Raw genomic sequence first — 5849 nt, 5'->3', positions numbered from 1 at the left:
CTACAAGAAAATCAAAAGAAAACATTTCTTAAAACAAATCCTAAATGTACAGAAATTTAACAAAGCGCATCCCATGGGTAAAACTCACCTGCTGCTACTTTGGCACTCCTGTATATACGTTGTCTTTTGTCTGCCAAATAGGTGAATGCACAGATGGGTTCCTGTTTTCCCCAGGCACAGCTACTGAAAGCCACACCCAGTTACCATTATGCAATGTACTTATTTACATCACAAAAGTACAATGTGGGCGTATTTTACCCCCCACGATGCCTCCTTAAAAGCCTGGGAGTAAACAGGACCAGCATATAACCTGTATCACCCTAAGAGAGCTGTGGGGTGTGGGTAGGACGATAGGAAACACATTGGGAATGAAAGGAGGCTCTACACAGGAGATACAGGTTGATGGTTTCAGAGGGTCCAATCTATAGTTGGCTGGCTCCAAGGCAGAAATGGTGCAGCAGATAGCAGACAAAAACCTGCTCGTGTCATGGTGGCTATGAAGCAGAGAGAGAAGGGAGAAGCCAGGGACAAGAATACACCTCTCCAGGTCACACTTAAGTGACTTGCCCCCTCTGACTTGGCCCCACCTCCTAATAGCACAATTAGCCATGACCTCATCCACGGATTAATCCGATGAGTATATCACTCCCAGGATACAATCACCTTCCAAAGTCCCACCTCTAAATACATGAAACTCTGGGGGAGATTTTAGATTCAAACCGAACAGACATGTTAAAAGCTAGGTACATTCTGGTTTGGCCACAGCCCACCTTTGTCTAGCTTAGCAAATAAACCCCTTTCTCTTGCTTTAGGGAGAGGGGATCCTCTAGTCTTACTTCCTCCCAAGATACGATTCTGTCCACAAGTCCCTATTAAATTGTACTTTGTGTGATCCCAGAATCATCTGCCTTTTTCTTTCTTCTCTCAATCCCTCCCACCTTTCACCAATGCTGGTTCTCACACAAAAGACTAGACTTTTAAAAACAGGACAAAAAATATGTATGTATATACAACTTGGCCTTTAAGAAAGATATCTTGCTACCTCCCACAACATAAATGTCCTTGGAAGACATTCTGCTAAGTGAAATAAGCCAGATTTGGAAGGGAAAATATTGCAACAATCTCACTCATATGTGGACGATTTTAGCTTACATACATACACAGACACAGAATGAAACAGAGATCACCAGGGGTCGGGAGGGAGGAGAGGAATTGGGGAGATGGAAGACAAATGACACAAAATAGCAGATGTGTAGAAGGAACAAGTTTAGAGCTCTGGTAATGTACAATACGAGGACTAAAGTTAATTAAACTGTAAAGGATCAGGAAGTTTTGTTAAATAAGAGTTCAGCTGTTTTTGTCACAAACAAAAGCTATGATAGATATGTTAATCTGCTTCTCTGGAGTCACCAGTTTACCGTCTATATGTATCCTACAACATCATGTCATAAATCTCAAATATACGCAATAAAATTTATGGGAAGAGAGCCAAGAGTGAGGGATGGGCAGAAATTAAATGTCCTCAATAGGGACAGGGGGCTGTGGGAGGAGGGAGGAAGCTATTTCTAAGGGGACTTGGGGGCATTATATAACCAACTGGACAGCAGGTGGTAGAGAAGAACAACACTCTTAGATGAGTTCATCATGAAGTGCAGTATCAGATGCAAGAACTGGAAGGCATGTTGAGGGGTGGGAGAAAAGGAGGCTCAAAAGTTGACAAATTTCATTTGAAGTATCTGCAGGGTTTCCAAGCACAGGTGACCAAGAGACAGTTATAAATAGATGCCTGTTTGAGAAACATGAATCTACAATGCTGGAAATCAGGATAGTATAAACACGACTCCCACAATCTCCAGGTAGAGACACTGGGAATCACTGTAGCAGACTTGCAACTCTGGGGTTTACCACTAAGATTGTTCAAAAAAGGAATCTGTTTATCTTTTGTAGTAATATTTACACAATCTCTGAAGCTCCAAATTGACATGTATAATATTACAGGGGACCCACCCCATTTTCTCTCTGTAGCTGTGAGGTAATGTCTAAGGACTACAGCATTATGAAAGTCTTCAGATCAGAACAGGTTCAAATTCAAGCCTGGTCATTATCAGGTCAGTGACAATTTGTAATTGGCTTTACACTCAGAACCTTTGTATTTTTGCTTTTAGATAAGGATAGCATTAGAGTCTTCAGTTGTCAGCAAGAGTCCATAGCATAGTGGTCAAGAACATGAGCCCTGGAAACAGTGTCCTGGCTTTGATTCCGGCCAGAGCCATTCATTAGCTGTGCAACCTTGGGTAAGTTTCTGAATCCCTCTGGGCCTAGCTTTTTTTACCTGAAACCCACCACATAGCATTACAGTTTTATACCACATACATTAAAGATTTCATAAATTAATTCACACAATGCACCTAGAACAATGGTGGACCTGGTAAAGGTCTCAATATACAATGGCTGCTGCTATGTATGAAACCATTTAACATAAGCAATGTCTATAAAAACTGCTAAAAAGATGACCATTATTACCATTGTTGTTATGGCTAATAAGTAGTTAGCTCTCGAAGTATAAAACTTTCCATATGGCAATTATAACAAAACAAAGGGTGTGGTTTGTGTGAAAGGTCATTCTGCAGGTCATTTTCCCTTGGGTGGTAATGAATTTACGTTGTAATATCTTCGGAGCTTCTTGAACTCTTAAGCATTTGGAGATTATTGGCTGAAGTTAGAGTAACAGTCCACTCTCAGCTGTTTTCCTCTGTATGCAAGACCTGTGCTTGAGTAACGTGGAGTGGATGTTTTACCTCCTTAGCAAGAGAGTTCAAACAGGACAGGCAGGAGCTCGGGCAGGCAGGAGAACACCAGAGGCCTGAAACTTGGAACCGAGACTGCACCAACTACATCACACACCACTTTCTTCTCAAGGCAGCATATAACACTTGTTTTAAGTGTCTTGTCCTCACTTGGCTCCCAGGAGTCCTGTTTTAGTTTCCAGACTTTGACTGAAACTTCTGATCTGGGAGTGCCATCATGCTCCGTAACTGAAAAGTACCCGGGAGAAAAATGGAGATAGCAGTCGGCACTGCAACAACTGCTGACCTAAGAAAATCCAAGTCATGATGAATTTCTTCTAACTGCTCAAGATGAAAATATCATGTGTAAAACTGTGCAGTGTTCCTAGAAATTGTGTCTCATATATCTTCTAGGCCATTCTGAGAACATTTGCAGCAGGATATACAAACACATAGCTATACCTTTCTCAAACCAAGTATATGCCTTAGTTATGCAAATTGTATTACTTTCTTGAACCTCCGGTGCTACATCAACCACCACGAATTTTGCAGCAGGTGAACGTTTGGTTCAATTTTCAGGACTTTGCTGAGCAGCCACAACTTCTGGCTTTCTGCCTTATGAAGTTTACAAATTGCTTAACAAAACAGGAGAGGTGGTATTAACTTTTCATTAGTTCCCCAGAATGTCAGAAATCATCAATTTGGGGAAGAAAAATTCCAACTTGCTCAATGAATCTCACCCTATTCATGCTCCTGGTCACTGGCAGGTCCTGTCCATGGATCTCCATGGCTGGCACTAAAGAATGAGTTTTCACTTGGCTCTTGCCCACCGCTCGTGGCTCTCTTGCTTCTGCTGCTCTCGGAGACCATGCCATGTGTGGTGCCCAGCAATGCTTCTTTGATATTTTCTTTTGAAGTCTACAATTCTCCGTTCGTGGGACAAATACAAAGGCAGTCATTCTTTGCTCTGATGTCTGTACCAGCCCTCTCCTTTGCCAAAGCACTTGTCCTCTCTGAATGGCTCCTGCAACCAGGGCCACGTTTTTCAGTACTTCATTCTTTCTGCAGAAAGAAATGAAGCACAACCTCTGAACAAGTTCAGGGCCGCAGAAATGCTTACTGGGCTCCCAAATGCCTGAAGCTACACTTGGAAAAAAGGTGTGCAGTCCTAGCAAAAGAAAAATGATTCTATTGTAACTGTCATCTGACCAGGACTGGCCAGGAGGAGGGGAGTGACCCTCCTCCTTCAGAGAGCGTAAATGGGGTCCAGCTCACAGTGTGAAATAGCTGGCAAGCAATCTGACAGATGAGGACATTAGCGCCAAGAAGGCTAAGTGTTCACAGAGGTCAGAGAGCAAACAGGTGAGCAGCCCAGGACTCCTGAGTTTTCATTACACTTCTCCTTTCTTTACGTCACACTTCACATACTATAGAGGGGCTCAGATGTGAGTAGCTGACAAAACAGACTAAACATTAACTTCTCCAAATTTCTATGTTGCAACCTAATGTGAACATTTCTGGAGGTGGGGCTTTGAGAGGGAATTAGCTCAGTTCCAGGGCAGATCTTCACAAATGGGATTAGGGCCCTCATACAAGAGACTGGGTAGCTCACTTGCCCCTTCTCCACACAAAGGTACCATGAGGAGGAACCATCTGTGAGCCAGGAAGCAGGCCCTCACCAGACACCAGTCCTACCAGGGCCCTGACTTTGTACTTCCCAGACCGCACAACTGTGTTGGCATGTGTAAGAAATTTCAATAGTTCATAAGACACTCGACTTATGGCATTTTGCTATAGCAGCTGGATGGACTAAAACAAGTGATTACAGTATCGCCCCCCCCCAGGAAATGAAATCACAGAAAAATGGATCAGACTGGTACCATGTACACTACACACAAATAAATAGGTTGTGTTGACAGTGCAGGCTATGTGTAGCCTTTCATTAATACAACTTGAAAATAACTGAAACCTAAACGCTCACCTTTCTAATCCACACCTTAGCTTGCCTCTCAGCATACTTTATTCCTCCATCCCCTTTTCCTGAAGCTGTATTTTGTCTCTGCTTTGCATTCTGTGTTCCCTCTGTTTAAAATCTTTTTTCATAAATTTACTCATTCTCCAAGTTACTTGATTTCTCTGTGTAATCTTCCTCTAGTTACTAGGCTTCTTTGTGTACTCTTCCTTTTCTTCTCCTAGGTTTTGAGTTTGCTACAGTCTATTATTAATGGACTCTAGTTATTTGAGGTAAGGCTGTCTCTTCAGCCAGTAGTGATCCCCTGAGGCACATCAGGTTCTCAACACCCACGCTTCTCCCACATGTGTGCAGAATTAGAGATAAAGACGCTATCAAAGCTAAAGAATGGAGGGGCCTGGGATTGAGCTCAGTGGTTTGGCCGCCTGCTGCCCAAGAGCAAGGACCCGAGTTCGATGCCCGGTACCAAAAAACAAACAAACAAAAGCTGAAGAATGGTGAACCCAGGATTCATCGCGCTAATTAACCCTTTTGCAGGGTGCAGGTGACAAGTCTGGATGGTGAGTCTGTGGCTCCTTTTTACATATTTTAAAGCAAGTAAACTGGTAAAAATTCTGCATCACTAAACTACAGTAACTAGAAAGCATCCACACGAGAAGATTAGCGCAGGTGGTACTTGCTGAGAAGCCTCTGCTTTCTACTACACATATACTTTTAAATAACAGAATCGTTTTTATTAGACTTACAGTTTTGCAGCCATCACCATGTTTTCCTCATCCCACAAGCGAGTGCACACTCCTCCCAGTCATCCCCATTCCTCCCTGCTTCCCAATGTTATCAGTGAGTCTCCAGCGGTTGCTTTCTGACCTCCGTTCTCCGCGGCTCTCGCCAAACGGGGGTACCTGCAGCCGGCGTCCCCTCTCCCGCTCACCTGCGCAGGGAGCCTCAGGTCGTCAGCCGTCGGACTCGGGGTCGGCGCTCGCGTCCTTCCCTCGCGGCGGAAGGGTCCACTTGACCAGCCGCACGCGCTGACGTCCACACGCGCTGACGACCGAACGCCGTCGCCCTCAGCCTGGGCCAATGGGCGCGCG

The 5849-nt window shown here is 44.1% G+C and overlaps 1 long non-coding RNA gene across 2 annotated transcripts in view; it reads right to left on the bottom strand.

Moving 5' to 3' along the window:
- Nucleotides 1-5845, bottom strand: part of LOC106007851 (uncharacterized) — a 29651-nt gene extending 23806 nt beyond the window's left edge. For both annotated transcript variants that reach the window (XR_015446384.1, XR_015446385.1), the window contains exon 1: nt 5690-5845. This is a non-coding gene — a long non-coding RNA (uncharacterized LOC106007851). The remainder of the gene's footprint in view (nt 1-5689) is intronic.
- Between the last annotated feature and the right edge of the window lie 4 nt (nt 5846-5849).

This window comes from Heterocephalus glaber, unplaced genomic scaffold (genome assembly GCF_053883595.1).
Source record: "Heterocephalus glaber isolate CG9 unplaced genomic scaffold, H.glaber_assembly_v1.0 deba00001688, whole genome shotgun sequence".
NCBI lineage: Eukaryota > Metazoa > Chordata > Mammalia > Rodentia > Bathyergidae > Heterocephalus > Heterocephalus glaber.
The sequence above is the reverse complement of the archived record's forward strand: the minus strand, read 5'-3'. Positions and strand labels throughout refer to the sequence as shown.